The sequence below is a fragment of the Ictidomys tridecemlineatus genome, chromosome 6 (assembly GCF_052094955.1).
Source record: "Ictidomys tridecemlineatus isolate mIctTri1 chromosome 6, mIctTri1.hap1, whole genome shotgun sequence".
Classification (NCBI taxonomy): domain Eukaryota; kingdom Metazoa; phylum Chordata; class Mammalia; order Rodentia; family Sciuridae; genus Ictidomys; species Ictidomys tridecemlineatus.
The window spans coordinates 61,510,635-61,530,085 of record NC_135482.1 but is presented as its reverse complement, the minus strand read 5'-3'; positions in this window follow the sequence as shown (position 1 = coordinate 61,530,085).

The window sequence follows — 19,451 nt, the reverse complement described above, 5'->3', positions numbered from 1 at the left end:
GAGGCAGAAAGTCCACACTTCTTTGGAGCCACCGCCAAACGGTGGTTGCAGCTGTTTGATGCAACAATTTAGACAATCTCAATTATTGCCAACAATCCCAGAGACCAGAGGGTCTCTGAGTAAACTAAAGATAGCCCTTCTCAAAAGTTGTCACAGCCTGCAATGTTTGATACAGTGGTAGGCTCTGAATTGAGACAAACTTGAGTTGCCAAATCACTGTGTGACCTTGGGCAGATTATTCAACCCCTCTAAATCAATTTCTTCCTTTGTAAATTGGGAATAATTAGTGCTAACCCTGTAGCCAATATTGGGATAATGATATGCGTGAAGATTTTAGCTAGGTGCTTGGTACATAGTTTAATAATTGCTGTCATTTTCATCACCATCCCTATTATGGTTAGGAGCAATGCAATTCAATTCTGCACTGCTCTCTATTGCAGTCTCTAGAGACTAGGGTCCTTGTATGGTATCTCCTGAGAGAGAGACTACTGTCACAAAACTTTTACCCACATAAATCATGCAAAAGAAGTTATCTGACATATTAGTGGGTGGAGATCTTGGGGGAACCAGAAAATACTGGGGGCTTTTGCAACAAGGTTTAAAGCAAGACATTACATCAGTAGCAGAACAGTAGTTCTCACAGAAAAATAGTCTCACTGTTCTGTATGTAGTATGAAGCAGGAGTGAACTGAGAGAGAGAGAGAGAGAGAGAGAGAGAGAGAGAGAGAGAGAGAGAGAGAATGAGAATTAAAGAGATTAGCTGAAGGTTTAGGGATCTTGTTAACCATGAGCTTGTGTAAAGGTTCTTCCTTCACATCACTGACAGGTCCAGGAAGGAAAGGGTGTGGAGCCAGAACATCCTTTCCAATCAGTCCCTTTCTTTTCCTACCAGGCCATGTAACAAGGTTGGCCTGATTGGCCAGTTTTTCTAATGACTGCCAGTAGCAGACTCTGACTGGTTAGCAGCTTCCCTGCACTGTAGTGACGAAGAAATGAGATTGATCTTTTCTTTCCTTGGATTGGTTAACAACCCTCATGGGAGCCAGAGACTCATTTTAATTGTCTGGATAGGCTAGGAGGGAGGTTCAGCATCTTTCCTGTCGAAATTCCTAGTGTTCTTTTCCACAAAGGTCACCAAGAAAGAGTCTTGATTGGCTTGCACATTGTTGCCTTTGGATAGAAAGACAGTTTATAGAAAGAATCATGCAAGCACGCCACAGTTCAATTTGAAACCCCGGAGAAGATTCACAGGGAAAAACATAAAAGGGATTAGAAAAAGAGAGGGAGACTAAGATACAGAGAAACACAAAGGAAAAAAAAATGTTGGGTGGGGAGTGGGGGAAGAAGGAAGAAGGGGAAAGGGAAGATGTTAACCACAGGGTACAAAGTTTAGTTAGAGTGGAGGAATAAGTTTTAGCGGTCTATTGCACTACATTGTGGTCGCAGTTAATGTATATTTTAAGATTGCTAAAATAGTTTTTTTTGGGGGGGGTTTGTTTTTGGTTCTAGGGATTGGACCCAATAATGCTTAACCCCTAAGCCACATCTCTACCTCCACCCTCACCTCCGACCCCGCTTTTTTTTTTTTAAGTTTTGAGACAAGGCCTTACTAAGTTGCTGAGGCTGGCCTGGAACTTGGGATCTTTCTACCTCAGCTTCCTGAGCCTCTGGTACCACAGGTCTGCACCACTGCTTCCATCTCCTAAAATAAGTTTTTAATGTTTTTAACACACACACACACGCACATATACATTAAATCGGTGAGGTGATGATTATGTTAATTAGCTGGATCAAATCTTTCTATAATGTATTCATACATCAATACATTCATAACTGGATGTGTGGTGCACACCCTCTAATAATCCTGTACTCATAAGGCTGAGGCAGGAGGATTACAAATTCAAGGCCAGTGTGGGCAACTTAGTGAGACCATGCCTCAAAATAAAAAATAAAAAGGGCTGGGGATGTAGTTCAGTGGTAGAGCATCTCTGGTTTCAATCTCTAGTACCAGTACCAAAAAAAAAAAAAAAAAAAGAAAGAAAGAAAGAAAGAAATTGCATTGTATACCATAAATACATATAATTATGATTTGTCAATCAAAAATTTTTTAAAATTGCCAGAGAGAAAGAAGGGTTCAAATAGTATGTTTTGCATTCCAGATGGCTTATGATGAGGTTACTTTATGATATATTTTGCTAGATGAGCATGGGGCATGGAATGAACTGAACAGACATCTTTTTTTAAATTTAAAATTGTTTAGTTGTCAATGGATGTTTATTTTATTTATTTAATCGGTGCTGAGAATAGAACATGCCAGGCAAGCGCTCTACCACTGAGCCACAGTCCCAGCCACGCTGAACAGCTCTCTTGAAGGCTAGGAAGGAGACTAGGAATCTAATCCCAATTCTACTACTGTTTGAATAACTATACAAGTTACTTTATTTCTCAATATTCTAATTTCCTCATTTGGAAAAATCAGGGGGAGATGCAGGTGATCAGTGTGGTTCATTAACTTTTCAGGATTCTCTTGTCCAAGCTGAAGTGGTATCTTTACACTCCAATAAGGACTATTTTTAGATCTTGAACAACTCTATTTTGGAGGGACTTTTTTCCTTTTGTGCTGGAGGTTGAACCCAGGGCCTTGCATATGCTAAGTATGTGCTTCATCACAGAGCTACACCTGAAGCCCCTATTTGTTATTGTTAATTTCACTTTGGGGCTCTGATGGGCTGGTGGGGACTGAGTGATAGCTCTTCTACTTTCTCTTGCTAAATCAGTTCCTCAGATACAGGACTGTGAGCCATTATTAATCCTCTCTACTTCTAGAGAAAGAAAACAGTAAATGAAGAAAGGGGAAAGGATCCCTGGTATCCCTGGTATCCCCCTCTGAGGGAGGGATCAGTGGGGGAGTCAGTGGCAGAAGGATGGTCAGAAAGAAGCTTTTGCTGAGGGAGAATATAAATCCCTTTGAATCTGTATGAAGAATTTGTACACGCCCTACATATTTATCTGAAAGTTACGATTAAATATCTGTGAACAGATTTGGTCCTTGTCATTGAAAGATCTCTTCCAAGCCAAAGAAGACACATAGACAAAATAAAAAATAAAAGTCACTGTGAGCCGGGTACTATGGCACAGGCCTGTAATCCCAGTGGCTCCAGAGGCTGAGACAGGAGGATCATGAGTTCAAAATCAGCCTCAGCAAAAACAAAGTGCTAAGCAACTCAGTGAGACAAAATGCAAAATAGGGCTGGAGATGTGGCTTAGTAGTTGAGTGCCCTTGAGTTCAATCCTCAGTACCAGAAAAAAAAAAAAAAAAAGAAGTCATTGTGAAGTATTGTGTCATTGTGAAGTGTTGTGAAGAGTTAAGAGCAGCAAACTAGATGTTTAAAGTCTAGATTTGGAGATATTAGTAATTAATTATGTGATTTTGAGAAAAACAACTCTCTGGGCTTTAGTTTTCTTGTCTGCAAAATACAGGAAAACATTAGATGTTACTAAATTCTTTTTCATCTTTAAATACATGCTAACTAAAAGATCTGGCCTTCTTTATCTGCCTTTGTTTCCTGTGACTTTAAGTTATCAGTATTTATTGAGCATTTACTATATAAGGTATTGTACATGGGTATATAAAAAAGGATAAAACATAATCCCTTGTTTTCATAATAATTAAGAATGACATGTTCATATTATAACCATAATGTGCATCAGGATTTAAAATTCTATCTGTGTAGTTTGACTTTCAGCTAGAATAACCAAGAAGCATTGTGATTAAAATAGGCTCTTCTTCTCCTTGTCCTTCTTTTTCCTCTTTTTCCCCCCTCCAGTGTTGTGGATTAATCCCAGGGCCTTGCACATGCTAGGAAAGTGCTCTGCCATTGAACTAAATCCCCAACCCCCTCCTTCTTGTTCTTCTTCCTCCTTTTCTCTCTATCCCTTGTCCCCTCCTCCTCCTCTTCTTCCTCTTTTTTCTTCTTCTTCACCAGGAATTGAATCCAGGGTTGCTTTATGAGTGAGCTAAATTCCTGGTCCTTTTTTTAGGGGGGTACCAGGGATTGAATTCAGGCACTCAACCACTAAGCCACATCCCCAGCTCTATCTTGTATTTTATTTAGAGACAGGGCCTAACTGTGTTGCTTAGTGCTTCACTGTTGCCGCGGCTGGCTTTGAACTCCTGTAATCACTGAGCCACTAGGATTACAGGCGTGCACCACTGAGCCTGGCTCCCAGTCCTTTTTATTTTAGTTTTTTGAAACAGGGTCTCGCTAAATTGCTGCAACTGGCCTTGAACTTGTGATCCTTTTACCTCAGACTCCCCCGTAACTGGGATTACAGGTATGTGCCACCATTCCTAACTTTTATTTTCTTCTTAAAATTTTATGAAATATTTGAATCATATAAAAGAATACAAGTAATACATAATAATTTACTCAGCAGATATTTATTGAGCATCTGTTATATACCAAACATTATTCTTGGTACAGGAAACCCAGGCATCAACAACAAAAAAAGACAAAAAATCCTTATCTTCCTAGAGCTGATGTTTTATGTAAATTATGAAGCATGATAATAAAATGAACACCCATTAAATAATCCCAAAATTTAGAAAAGAAATAAATCACTAATACCATTGAGGGCCTCCAGGTGCTTCTATCCTATGGTCACTCCTGAATTTTATGTTTTTCATTTCCTGGGTTTTCTTCATATTTTTATATTATTTATTTTGTATGTTATTTATTTTGTCCTCCCTCCTGCTTTTAAACCACAATATAATACTGTTTGTAGATTTCTTCAACTTGCTTTTTTCATTCTATATTATGTTTCTAAGATTCATTCCTGTTGATTTAGGTAGCTCTAGTTTATTTTCATTAATGTATAATAGTTTACCAATTTGTTGATTAATTCCCTTGTTGATGAATATTTAGGTTCATTTCTATTTTTTTTTTTGCTATTACAAACAATGTTGTTTTTAATAATATTTTGTATATGTTTCCTGGTATATATGGACAAGTGTTTCTTCAAGGTGTGTGTGTGTGTGTGTGTGTGTGAGCTAGGGATGTTACAACTCAGTGATAGAGAGCTTACCTGGTACAACTGGGGCCCTAGGTTTGACCCCCAGAAACACCCCACACACACACACACACATACACACACATACAAGGAATTGTCTTCAGCTTCTCTAGCTAAATTTCAATTTGTTTTCCAATATTTATGTTCACCAAAGTATATGAGTTCTTCCTCATCCTCACAGCAATCATGGAGGCCCATCAGCTCTTCCTTCTAAACCTCTCTGAGCTCTGCCTACTTCTCTTTATCCCAGCTATCACCCTAGAGCTCAGGCCACCACCATCTCCTACCTGGATTGTGACAATAGCTTCCTTCATGCTGTCTGTGCTCTCAAGTCCTGCCCTTCTCATTAGCTTTCCACCACTAGAGCTAGAATGATCTTTCTAGAATGAAAATTTGAGGTGCTGGGGTAGAGTTTTGGTTGCTATCCTATCCTTGCCAACATTGGTATTTAGTTAATCTATTGCATATAAAATGGAATTTCATGATGGTTTAAATTTACATTTGCCTAATTATTAGTGAGGTTGAACATCTTTTCATATATTTATTGGCCATTTATGTTCCCTCTTCTGTGAAATGCCTAGTCATAACCCATTTTCCTATTGGGTTATAGTCCTCTCTCCATTGATTTTTAGGAATTAGCAAATCATATGTGTGTATGTGTACACACATACACACATAAGTGTGCTAGTTTACATACTATATATAAAGCACATATATATTTGCTGTCAGTGGCAGCTATGAACTTCCAGATTTTAGAAGTGTTGAGATTTTTGTAGAGGCTCCAAGGATGATTTCAGTTTCAGCTGAGAGTCTTCATCTAGTTGGATTGATTATACACACACACACACACACACACACACACACACACACACACACACACTGGGGTAAACCCAGGGCACTTTACTACTGAGATACATCCTCAGCCCTCTTATATTTTTTATTTTGAGACAGGTCATCTCTAAGTTCCTGAGACTGGCCTCAAACTTGGCTATCCTGCTTCTGTCTCAGTTGCTGGAATTACAGGCATGTGCCACCACACAAGGCAGCACATTGTTTTAGACACCTTGTGTTTAAACACATTCACCCAAGTGTATTCTGATTGCCCTTTGGCTGTTGTCAGGAACCAAATGCACCTCAAAAATAAAGATTTGCCATCAGTGTGAAAATCCAGAGAACTGTAGAGTGGTTTCTGCTTAAAAACCCTACTTTGACCTAGGGCAGTGGTGAGTGCCTATAATCCTAGTTGGATTAATTCTTAATTCATTCACTTAATATTTACTGAATGTCTAGTCAGACATAATGCTCAACACTGAGAACACAAACATTTCCTGTATTTGCCTACTTCTTACCACTTCCAAAATCTAATGTGGTCCAAACCACATTCTCTTTTCTCTTTCCCTCCCTTCTCTCCCTCCCTCCCTTCCTCCCTCCCTTCCCAGGGACACTTTACCACTGAGCTACATCCCCAGTTTTCTTCCTTCCTTCCTTCCTTTCTTTCTGTTTGCTTTTGTGACAGGTCTTACTAAATTTCTGAGACTGGCCTTGAACTTTCAATCTTCCTGCCTCAGCCTCCTGAGTGCCTGGGGTTATAGACCTGTGCCACTGCACCTGGCCAAATCAAACCACTGATATCTCTTGTTGGATCACTGCAATATAGCCTCTTACCTGTTCTCCTTGATTCCAATGTGACTCATCCACAGTCTATTCTCCACATAAGTAGCTTATCTAATCTTTTAAAATATAGGTCAGGCTGGGCACGGTGGCATATACCTGTAATCCCAGTGGCTCAGGAGGCTGAGGCAGGAGGATTGGGAGTTCAAAGCCAGCCTCAGCAAAAGTAAGGTGCCAAGCAACTCAGTGAGACCTGTCTCTAAATAAAATACAAAATAGGGATGGGGGATGTGGCTCAGTTGGTTGAGTGCCCCTGAGTTCAATCCCTGGTACAAAAACAAAACAAAACAAAAATATCACATATATATTCTCCAGCACTGGAAAAACAAAACCTCAAATAATCTTCCAATAGCTTTCCAGTACTTTACTTATAGGAAAGGAAAAAAAAAAAAAAAAAGGAAAATCCCAGGTACAACTACTGGCCAGCATAGTGGTACACACCTGTGATCCCAGTACCTGGGAAGGCTGAGGCAGGAGGATTGCAAGTTCAAAGCCAGCCTCAGCAATCAAGTAAGGCCCTAAGCAACTTAGGGAGACCCTGTCTCAAAATTTAAAAAAAAAAAGGGCTGGAGATGTGGCTCAAGTGGTAACGTGCTCGCCTGGCATGCGCCGGGCGCTAGGTTCAATCCTCAGCACCACAGAAAAAATAAAAAAATAAAGATGTTATGTCCACCGAAAACTGAAAAATAAATATTAAAAAATAATAATAATAAAAAATGAGGGGGGATGAGGCGGCTGGGGAAGGGGCTCAGTGGTTAAGCACCCTGGGTTCAATCCCTGGTAACAGAAAAACAAACAAACAAACAAACAATAGCTCCTACTGTTCCTGATACACAAGACTTAGTGATTGTTCCTTCTGCCTGCAACAGATCATCCCCAGATCACCCTAATTTAATTTAGGCCCCATATCAAATACTTCTTCTCTTCAGACAGGGCTTTTCTTCCACCATTTCTAAACAATCACCACTCTCTCTTCTTTTGCTTTTAGATGGAGTCTGGCTATATTTCCCAGGCTGGTCTCAAATTCCTGGACTCAATTTATTCTCTGTCTCAGCTTCCCGAATAACTGGGACTACAGGTGCACACCACTGTGCTTAGCCACCCTCCTTTCTTCATCCCTTATCCTCCTTTGTTTTTCTTTTTAGCACTTATTATAATTTTATTTTTATTGCTTTTTTTCTTTATTGAAAGATAAGTTTCCCTAAGGCAGTGACCTTGTCTACCACTGAATCCCCAGCATTAAGAAGAGTACCTGGCATTTACTAGGCTTGCAATAGAAGTTTTGTAAACGATTGTTTAGCAATTAAGATAAACTCTTTGTCTTTAAAAAGTTTATGATCTAGCAGGGGATACAGAGATTTAAAAGACAATTTAAACACAGCACAATGGTATTATAAGAGGGGTAAGTACTGGGTGATATGGAAGTACATGCATCCCCATGCTGAGGAGTGGTAATCAAGAAAGGTCTCATTTGGAGCCCTCAAGGAAAGAGGAGGTGATATTTATGAAACACTTAGAGGATCTGTACAGGAGAGAATAGAACGATATTCCTTGAAGAAGGAGATATAAGTACAAAGGTTTGGAATTGAGTGATTAAGTGATCTTTTCTATAAGTGGCAAGTAATTCAGGGTGGCCAGAATAAACAGTTATGTGTATATCTGGGTGCAGAGAGGAGATAAGTTGATCCTGAAGGATGTTGAACATCAAGCTAAGGCATTTGGTTTCTATCCAGAAAGCAGAAAGGAGTCTTTAAACAGAGGAATGAGTGGCTTAGATTTGCTTTATTTTTTTAAAAATAGTGCTGGAATCAAACTCAGAGCTTCATGCATACTAGGCAAGCACTCTACCCCAGAACCTCAAATTTTCATTCTAGAAAGATCATTCTAGCTGTAATGTGGAAAGCTAATGAGAAGGGCAGGACTTGGGGCACAGAAAGCATTAAGAAGGCTGTTGTCACAATCCAGGTGGGAGATGGTGGTGGCCTGAGCTCTAGGGTGATAGTTGGGATGAAGAGAAGTAGGCAGAGCTAAGAGACGTTGAGAAGGAAGAGCTGACAGGCCTCCAAGATTGCTGTGGGGATGAGGAAGGGAGGTTGGAAATGGTGCATTTTTCTGGCCTGGGTCACTATGTGGTACCATTCTCTAACTCTTCCAAGCTTGGTCTTATCCCATCTCCAAATTTTAGGAACCATAAGCTCCATAAACCATAGGTTCCATAACTTAGGAGCCCTATTCTTTCTGCTGGCCTTCCCCTAAACTTGGTTCTATACTCAGTGACTCTGCGTTTGCCTAACTTTTTCTCTGGGCTGTACTCCCTCCAATTTTCCCCTACTAAAAGAATTGGAGTTCCCATTGGGATATCCCTATTTGTGTCCTTATTTTTCAAAACTTGCTGAGTCTCTAGGCCTTGCTTTGTGTATTTGGGATTTCATCTACAAATGAGGATCTTGCCCAGTATCTCTCCCTAAAGACTAAGGGCTATGGCTCAAAGAAGCTGCTATGAGTATCAAAAACATCCGGAAGATTCTCAGTCATAAAAGACAGAAGAGCCAGGCATGGTGGTACATGCCTGTAATCCTAGCAATTTGGAAGGCTGAGGCAGGAGGATCAAAAATTCAAGGCCAGCCTCAGCAACTTAGTAAGACCCTCAGCAACTTAGCAGAACACTTTCTCAAAAAATAAAAAGGACTGCAGATGTGGCAATGTGGTAAAGCACCCCTGGGTTCAATCCCAAGAATAAACAAATAAACAAAAACAAAAATGAAAAAAAAAAAAAGAAAGAAAAAGAAGAATGACAGGACAAACAGTAAAATGACTGGAGATACACACTGTAACTTCGTTATATCCTCTAAAAGGTCAGGAACAGCAGAGTTAACAGAAGTTATCCCATCAGGGAAAGGGCAGTGGAGAGGAAATCAGCACCTCCTTTGGCAGTTAGTTGAAGAAATTTCAGGTGGAAGGTGGCTTTGGGAAACTATGAGAATAAAGAGAGAATTGCTTGGTAGGCAAATCTTGGGGCTTTGCAGCTATAAAGAACAGAAGAGAGCAGATGAAAGGGAAAGATTCAGAGTATAGTGAAATAAGCAGTCCCACCCCTAATATTTGTAGGGCTCAGATAAGATAAAAAATATAAGTCCACATGCCGACTGTCTAACTATGCAGGAGTTATTCTTCAGAGCTAAGGAACTATTAAAGAAAACATGTTCTAGGTTCTTGACACATACTGACACGAACTGGAAAGTTTATATTTAGGACTCTGGGATACCTCCCACCCCTTGTCTGAGTTTCAGGTTTTCATTTTGTTCCTGACTCTCTCCTACTACCCAAGGAGCCTCACACACAAGCTCAAGACAGCCACACAGTTGAATACTTCCACTCCACAGCAGTGTAGTCTGCGCTCTCAGAGGCTCTGGAAGTGAGCTCCAGGCTGCCCTGCTCAGCTTGGAGAATGGCGATTGGCTCAGAGAGGGAAGACAAGAGCTCCCAGTAGGTACAACCAGTTGGCTTTAAGTTCTTTTCACTGTAGGGGAGAAGGAGGACCTCCAAAATAGGCACTCAGGACAGAGTTTCTCTTTGCCAGGTCTCACAGCATGGACTCTACAGACCTGGTTCAAAGCCTTATTCAGAGAGTTATTTTTTCTTCTTTGAACCTGGGTAGACTCTCTGAGCCTCAGTTTCCTTATTTGTAAAGTGGGAAAATAATACCTACCTAACTGGGCACGGTGGTACACACTTGTAATCCAAGCAACTGGGGAGTCTGAGGCAGGAAGATAGCAAGTTTGAGATTAGCCTGGGTGATGACCCTGGTCTCAAAATTAAAAAAATTAAAGAGGGCTGAGGATACAGCTAAGCAGTAGATAAGGCTCTGGGTTCAGTCCATACTACTGAAACCAAATTGAACAAACAAAAAACAACTAACAGGGTTATTGTGAGAATTAAATAATCTAATATAAGCAAAACACCTGGAATATAGAAACCACTGACTCAGTTCACACTGGTTTCCTTCCCACTCACTACCATGTTTCCCTCAAAGTACTATGGAGAAAAATGTGAAGGTTTTTTTTCCCCCTCCCTCCCTCCCTCCCTCCCTCTCCTCCCTTTCTTTTCTTTCCTCCTCCTCCTCCTCTGCTTCTTCTTTTTTGTAAAGGTAAAGCTGCCTTGGGCTGGGGCTGTAGCTCAGTGGTAGAGCGTCTGCCTTGTGTGAGACACTGGGTTTGATCCTCAGCACCACATAAAAATAAATAAATAAAGATATTGTGTCCATCTACAATTAAAAAAAAGGTAAGATTGTCTTGCAGGATTTTTTTGGGAACAAAAGTTTATGAAGGAGATAGTAATAATCTAGGCATTAATTATCCCAGCTCAGACCAGGTACAGAGGTGCATGCCTATAACCCCAGCTATTCAGAGGGCTGAGGCAGGAGGATAAAAAAAAAAAAAAAAATAGAGAAAAAAAAGAAAAAAGAAAAAGCTAGAGACTTAGTTCAGTGTCAGAGCACTTGTGTAGTGTATATAAGACCCTGTCTACAATCCCCAGTACTGAAAAGAAAAAAAAAAAAAAAAGAATTCCCAGTTCAGGCAGGAACCTTGTGGGAGAAAGAGGAAGAGGAGATTGTCTTGTATACAGATAATGGAAAATGGGAATAGCATAATTGCTTTTATAACCTGTTTTGCTGAGGGTAGCAACTAGTTACTATTTTGATTCTTGGTTTTTCAGGTTAAGACAGAGGAAGAAAAGGTGTGAGTAATCTAAAATAATAGAAAATGCTATCATCATTTCTTGGTGACTGGGAACATAGAGAAACAGTGGCTGCAATCATGCATGGAGCCTATCTTCCAAATAGACAGCCTGACTTTCTTATTAAGTTGGCTTAGTCATTGTTTCTCAACATGTACAGATTCTTACCACATGCTGTCACCCTTGCTACTCCTGCAGCTAGAGTGCCCTTCTTCCTTCTCAGCCATTCCAAATTCTGCTCTTTATTTTAGGCCTTCTCCTTTCATGTTAGCATCCTTCCCACTGCACACCACCTGCTTTCCTTGAATTCTTCCTAGTCTATGTCACCTAGAACTTATTTACTTATAAGAGGTTTTTTTTTTTTTTTTTTGGTAATAGGGATTGAACCCAGTGGCACTTAACAACTGCACCACATTCCCAGCCCTTTTAATTTTATTTTGAGATAGGGTCTTTTTTATTAAAGTTGTTGGTAGACATTTATTTATTTATTTATTTATTTATTTATTTATTTATTTATTTATTTATTTATGTGGTGCTGAGAATCAAACCCAGTGCCTCATACATGCTAGACAAGTGTGATACTACTGAGCCCTAGCCCCAGCCCCTGAGATAGGGTCTTGATAAGTTGCTTTAGGCCTTGCTAAATTGCTGAGACTGGCTTTGAACTTTTGATTCTCCTGCCTCAGCCTCCCAAATTTCTGGGATAATTGGTATCTGTCACTGTCCTTGATTTTGTATTGTTCTTTTTTTTTTCTTTCATGTGTACAAATCTTGTTTCCCCACTGGGAATTAAAACTTATTAAGAGAAGGAACTGTATTTCTAATTCTCTTCCATTTTTCCATGGTGTTTATTCATTCAATATATATTTATAAAGTTCCCATGTGCCTGAACAGTGCTAGGTACTGGGGATACAAAGATTTTATACATATATGTTTTTGCATACACATACACACACACACACACACACACATACACGTATCACCAGAGTAGCTTTTAATATCATGGGCTTGGGGCTGTAGTTCAGCAGTAGAACACTTGCTTAGCATGGGTGAGGTAGTGGGTTCCATCCTCAGCACCACATAAAAATAAATAAAATAAAGGCATTCTGTCCATTTACAACTACAAAAAAATTAAAAAATCATGGAGTCATGGCTTATTAACTATCTAAAAAGTGTTGAGCACTTAATGGGACTTCAATATAGATTTGATAGATTGATGAATGCTGCTGCTTTTCAAATAAACATTCAATGAATGAATTAGTGAATGATACATCCATTACAGCTGGTCACAGACTTGAAGTTAATAAAATGTAGTCTTCAGAGCCACCCATAATGGGGATCATTCACTATTCCTACTGTTATTATGATATTTGAAAAGAGCAGCATTCATCAACTCTACAAATCTATAGGACACCCTTTGTGTTCAGTTACAATATAGTTAATACAGCATTGGTGAATAACTTTTGCCAATTATGTGTCATTCAGGTTGATCAGTTATGAGAACACAATACCTTTATTTCACTTATTTATTTTTATGTGGTGCTGAGGATCGAACCCAGGGTCTTGCACGTGTGAAAGGAGTGCTCTACCACTGAGCCACAACCCCAGCCCTGTAGAGGTTTTCTTTACATGAATTATATAAATCCTAACCACAACTCTACAGAGTTAGGTCCTATTACTATTCTTACTATATAAAAGAGGGAACTGAGACTCAAGTAAATGGAGGCAGTAATGGAATTCCACACGGGGCTGTCTGTACAATAAATTGGAAAAATGAAGAACTGATTTTTTAATATGGTGCTGGGGATCTAACCCAGGGCCTCACACATGCTAGGCAAGTGCTCTACCACTGAGCTACAACCCCAGTCTGTAGAAGTCATTTCAACCTTCCTGATCATGTAGGGCAGTGCGGGACTTAAAGCTAATTCTTTTGAATTCAAGTCCAGTGCTCTGTCCACCAGCCTCAGCTGCCTTAATCTGGTGGTAATCCCCCAAATCTCATCTTCCATCTCCCTGTGGTTTCAGAGGGAAACTGGTGGTATTGTCTTTCATAAGACAGGTGTCCTTTTGAGAGATAATGAAAGGCTTGCCAGTTGGGGAGAGCTGGCCCTGATTTTTCCTATGATCCCACTGCTCAATTCCTACTTTTAAATGAGAATATTTCCCAGTATACAAAATACTTGTGATCAAAGGTCCACTCATAGAGCAGAGAACCAAACCAGGCTATAACTGAAAAACAAGTGGTAGGTCCAGTTCCTTTCTTGTTTGGCGCTGTATTGACTTCTTCAAGAAACTGAGACCGGATATAAGAAAGAGCAGGAAAAAGCTGGCTTCACTGAGGAGCCTCCACATGGAAACCAAAGCTACCCTACATCCCCCAGTTGTCCCTTCACAAACAGGACTTTGCCTCAAACATATTCAAAAAATGATCATCAGTGTGCATGGTTAGTTGTCGCCTGTCAGAGTTTTAAATGAGTGCTGGCCTGCTGCACTGCTCTGGTGGTTATTTGACTCAGCGCTCCTCTGCTCCGCTCCTCCATAGTCTCCCTCTTCTGTGTTTCAAGGGCAGCCTCTGGCTATGGCCTCCCTGAGGTGCCTGTTGGTGTCCATCCAGAGGGTTTTCTTTTTTTCTACCAAGTAGCCTGAAGGGCAGCTTTTGTGTGCTTGCCTTCACCACCTTCCTCGCCTCCAACTTCATCTTATTTTTCAGAATCATTTGCCTTGTTTTCTTATAAGCACCCCCCCACCCAACCTTCTCTATTCCTGCGTAAAAAAATCTAGAGAGACCAGTGGGGGAAACCCTCAAATCCATCCCCACTTCCTCACACACTCCTTTTAGGGGTTGGATCCACATTTTTGGGGGAAGATCCACTTGATATTATGGAAGGGCTGAATTTTGGAAGCATCTACTTCTATGTCAGGCTGCAGCCAAGAGCTTAGTGACTAGCTGTCTTTGGGTCTGTTTGCCTGTGAACATGTGTATATAATATGTTTGTAAAGGTATTCTTCTTAAGCAGGAGTCATCATGTCCCCCCCCCTCCACACACACACTGGGGATCAAATCCAGAGGCACTGTACTGGGGTAGAACAGAGAGGCACTCCACTACTCTACCCCTGAGCTACATCCCCAGCCTTTTTATTTTGAGACAGGGTTTTGCTAAGTAATCAAGGCAGGCCTGGAACTTGTGATCCTGCCTCAGCTTCTGGACTCCCTGGGATTACAGGTGTGCAACACCTGACTAGTTAGCAGAAGGTTAGCTTTGACTGGAGGCTAGAATCCTAAATGTGTGAAGTATGTGTCTAACTTGGGGGATGGGTAAAGAAAAACGTGTTGTGAGCTGGGACGGGGATCATTTACACACCAACAAACAAACACTTGCAAATGAATTCCACCGGCGACCCCCCATCAGCTTCGAAAGGAAAGTGGTAGCGGAACAAGGGCAGAATTTAGAGGGAGAATTTGGGAAGTTCTTGGAGAGAGCAGTGTGTGAAGAGATGTGTCGCGAACCGCTGCTAAGGGCAAGGCATAGGCCAGCCATCTGTTCCAAGTCTTCTCCAAAATCCCGAGCACCGAGCCCGTGCAGCGTGGCACGCCTGTCAAATCCCAGCTACTCCGAAGGCTGAGGCATGAGGATTGCAAATTTAAGGCCAGCCTCCGCAATTCAGCGAGACTGTCTCAACATAAAAAGAGCTGGGGACGTAGCTCAGTGGTAAGGCGCCCCTGGATTCTATCTCCAGTACTGGAGGGGTGGGAGGAGGTAAGAGAATAGAAAGAAAAAGCAGAAAGAAAACCCCTAGTGGAGGCGAGCTGGATGAAGCACTCCCAGGGCAGGCTCAGTTCTCCCGACCCTCCGCCGGTCTCGCCTCCTCTCTCGCTATCCCCAGGCCCTTTCTCCACACCCACTCCCTCCTGACTCCCTCTGGACAATCTCCTGACATCTCTTCAAATCCAATTATCGAATTAATTGACGTGCGAACCAAGAGGCAAACCGAGAGGGGCGGCAAACACCGGGCGGTTCAGATTTATCCTCCGGCCTCCGCGGGGCCCGGCCGGGCGAGATTTACTGGGCCTCGAACACGGCGACAGTTCAAACCTTTGATTAATCATGTTTTTCTCCCGGCCCTATAATTTAGTTGCTCTTTTTCCTTCCCTGACCCCCCCCTTTTTTTTATCAGTAGAAACAGAGACGGAGTCCTCATCAGCTTCAATTACAAATATTAAGCCCCTGGACAGCACTTTGACAGAGAGGCGGCCAGCCCCCCCTCGGTCTCGCCCCCCTAAATCATCGCCGAATTAACATCACAATCGGCGGTTGGCGCGCGTTCAGATTTAAATGGTGGCATATTGTTGGCGGACGGTCGTCTTCAGACCAGCGGGTTCGCAGCTCTCGGCGGCAGCCCCTACCTCTCCCCGCACCGTGCCCCTCCGGCCTCCGGGGAGGCTGCGACTCCCGAGCAGCGGGAATCTCTGGGCCCTGTGGCCAGCAGGGGGGAGCTCTAGGGGGGTTCGCCAGGGTGGGGACAAGCGGGCTGTGAGAGGAGTGGGGCGTGGGGGGCGAGGAGAGCCAGGGCTGGGGAGGGACGGGTGCCTTTGGTCCGGAGTGGGAGGGAGGGTGAGTTTTATGCAAATTAGGTGAAAATGAAGGCTCAAGCTCCGGTTTCAGGAATGCCACCTCCTAGACGTTTAGGAGTGAAATTCTAACCCCTGGCACGGTGCACGGGACATCCCTGGGTCTTGGCCGAGTGGTCAGGAAGATGGGGATCTCTTGCTCTTGCTTTTTAAGTCACGCGGTCTGAAGGGAGAAAGTGGAGCACAATTTCTCCATTTTCTGAGTATAAGAAAAAATCCACCGTCAACTGCAGCCGAAAGGCTTGAACATAGATTTCAGGAAGACCCAGGGTAAGGTCGAATACTCTACGGGGAATTTGGGGACTAGAAAACCCTCCAAGTAGCCAGATTTCTCTGAAGGCTTTTTTGGGAAAAATATGACAACTATTTGGCTCTTTCCCACTCGAGAGGAAAAAAACGGAGAGACATTCCTCTGACCCCATCAGTCCTTTAAGAACGAAGGCTCTCGGGAAGAAAAATGTCAATCCAGGAGTCTAGGTTTCCAGATAGTTTCGTATTCACGTGGCTTTTCAGTGTTGCCCGCATCAATCTCCAAGACCTGACTTCTGCCTAGCAACATCACAACCAATCAAGATGCAATTAAACGTGCCAGCTCAGCTCATCCTTAACTGGGATTGGTTGCTCGCTGTAGGCGCATCCCAAGTTTTCATTGGCTGAGGGCCACCTGTATGGAAATGAGAATTACTCGGGACTCTAAGGCCCTTCTCAGTGGTGCAGACCTGTGGCTTACTGCGCTGAAACCTACTAGCTCCGAGTAGGAATTCCTGGGCTTGCTTCCTGTCCCTCTTCCACTTTCCCAAAAAATGCTTTCTCGAACTTTTCCCCTTTCTCTTTGTGTTCCTGCCTGGGGTACAGTCCGAAAGAAATCTAAACAAATAACGCAGAAATAATGTGGATCTGCATGCTTTTTGCATCTTATTTGCATTCTCTTGGTTCAGTGTCAGGGTTTTGCCCCTTCCCTTCAGTGCCACCACCATTCCTGCCCCTTTCACTCTTCCACACCCGTCCAAGAGGTGGTTTTTCTCGCTGTGGAATCCCTTAGTCCGGGTCCGAATTTCTCAAATCCCTCCCTTCGGGCACAGTTTCCCCAATTTCCCTCCACCTCCTCCTCCCACTCTGGATCCAGGCATTTCTCACGACAATCCGGTTTAGGAGGGAGTTAGCGGGGGAGAAGACCCCCCCTCCCAAAAAAAAAAAAAAAAAAAAAAAAAACTCCATCCTCTCTCCCCATCCATTTTCTCCGAGGGAGCCGAGTTTGACAGCGAATTCATTCCGAGCGGGGAGGGTGATTTATTCTTCAAATATACCGACAAGTGCGGGCATGATGGAGCCCATTAAAATGTTGGGAGATTGTTTTTATGATTGAAGTCTGTATTACTCCAACCATAAAGAAAGAGAGCAAGGAGTCATTAGCATTTTCATGATGGTGTATTTCTGCTTGTCTCTGCGCCATCACTCATCTTTACTGCCCGTCCCTTTGCTCTCGCTCTGCTACAACGAGGAGAGACTGCAGCCTGAGTTGGGGTTGTGGGGTGGGGGAGGCGGGGGCCAGAGACCCCCCTGCCTCTCTGCCCTTCACGCCAAATCCTCACACTCCCTGGGACGCAGATCAGGGGGTGAGAAGCCGGACACAGAGGATGTGCCTCCAATTGCTCCTGCGGCTCTTCCCGGCCCTGAATGGTGGGAGTGGAGGGTTCTGCCCAAGTGGTGCTTGGAGATCTGGGAAGGTTGGGGGAAGGGGTTCAGTCCTGCATTTCTTTGGCTTGTCCCTTCCAGACCTATTCACCATTTAGAGCTTATCCACATGGGAATAAATCCAGAAATTTTTGGCCAAGTGCCTTAGGCTGGAGACATCCGAGTAGGAACCGACAAGAGGAAGAAGATCCTCAAGTCCCTGGTTTTGGGGACTGTGTTGGCAGGAAGTCGAGAGCTGGGCATTTGATTTCTGACTTTGCTACTCCCTAAAGGGCCCTTTGAATTTATTCTAGGATGGGTTCAAGCCTCCTGTCTCCACCCCAGATGTTTCCCAGCTCCTGCTTCCTCCCAATTCCCTAAATTCTTGACTTTTTTTCCTTCTCATTTACAATGAGATGCTTGGATACCCCAAGGAACAAATTCATACCCTTGATGAAAATAAGATCAAAATAATCACTGCCAAGGTAGGAGCATAGATTGCATTGGCTATGGGTGAAACACTGACTCCAGGGATTGTTGGAGTCATTTGTCCTCACCACTGTCTTCTGATAAGATTCTTAGACATAAAGAAACACTCACTCCTGGTTGGGCACAGACTGTCTGCATGTCTTGTTGCCCCAAAGTGTATGATGACACTTTCGTGGGGGTTGGTTGGGATAAAGGCTAAGCTAGTGCATGATGGGAGAGAGGAGCTAGAAGTAGTGGTGGAAGTGTTAGCTTGTAAGATATGAATAGTGATTCAATGATAAGTAGAAACATTCCTGTTGGTTGAGTGCTTTTTTGTTGATGTCTCACAATAAGCTGAGAGGTAGGTTTCTTGACTTCCATTTCACAGATGAGGAAGGAAAGCAAGGCTCAGTTGAGGGAAGGTGTCCTCAAGGTCACTTAGCTAGTTAACAGAAGAATCAAGATCTGAACAGGGTCTACCTTTGCTATATGAGGCTAAGAAGAAGTTCAAGGCTCTAAAATAGAAGCTAGTGTGACCGATTGTTCCATATGCTTTGTCTGGGTTCATAAGAAAGTAGAGAAGACTGGTAAGAGCTTGAGGATTTTTTTTTTAAGAACTTGAAGATTTGAGAACAATTTTAGTAGAAATATTCATCCTTTTGTCATTGAGTCTGGGTAGTCTGGTAGTGGTTAGCATTCATCCCTCTAATCACAGTGAACATTTATTGAGCACCTATTATGTGTCTTCTTTTGATTGGCCACATCCTCCCTTTTTGCACCCTTACCCTTGCTGAGAGGGGTACGTAAAAGGAACTGGGAAGGGGTAGAGGCCCAGAAGCAAAGAGATGTGGAAGAGAGAGCACCCCACCCCATAGGCTGCACAGTGCCCAGAGGCGGCTGCAGCAGCGGCTCCAGATTTACAGCTGCCCTGGCGCTGATGCCATAAAAGCAAACGATCCTTCTCTGTACTAATTTCTGTGTAATTAGATCTCTCCTGGCATGGAAAGTGGGGAGTGGGGGTAGCCAGGAGGGGAGGGTGCCAAGGACTCTTCACAGGATCCTCCTTGGGAAGATGGACTGTGGGACATACATGGCTTCACAAAGGGCAGACTGTGTACATGGAGCTGCACATACACTGGGACAGAGATGGAAAATACAGTCATGCACACAGTCAATTAATTTAAAATTTTTTTTTAGTTGT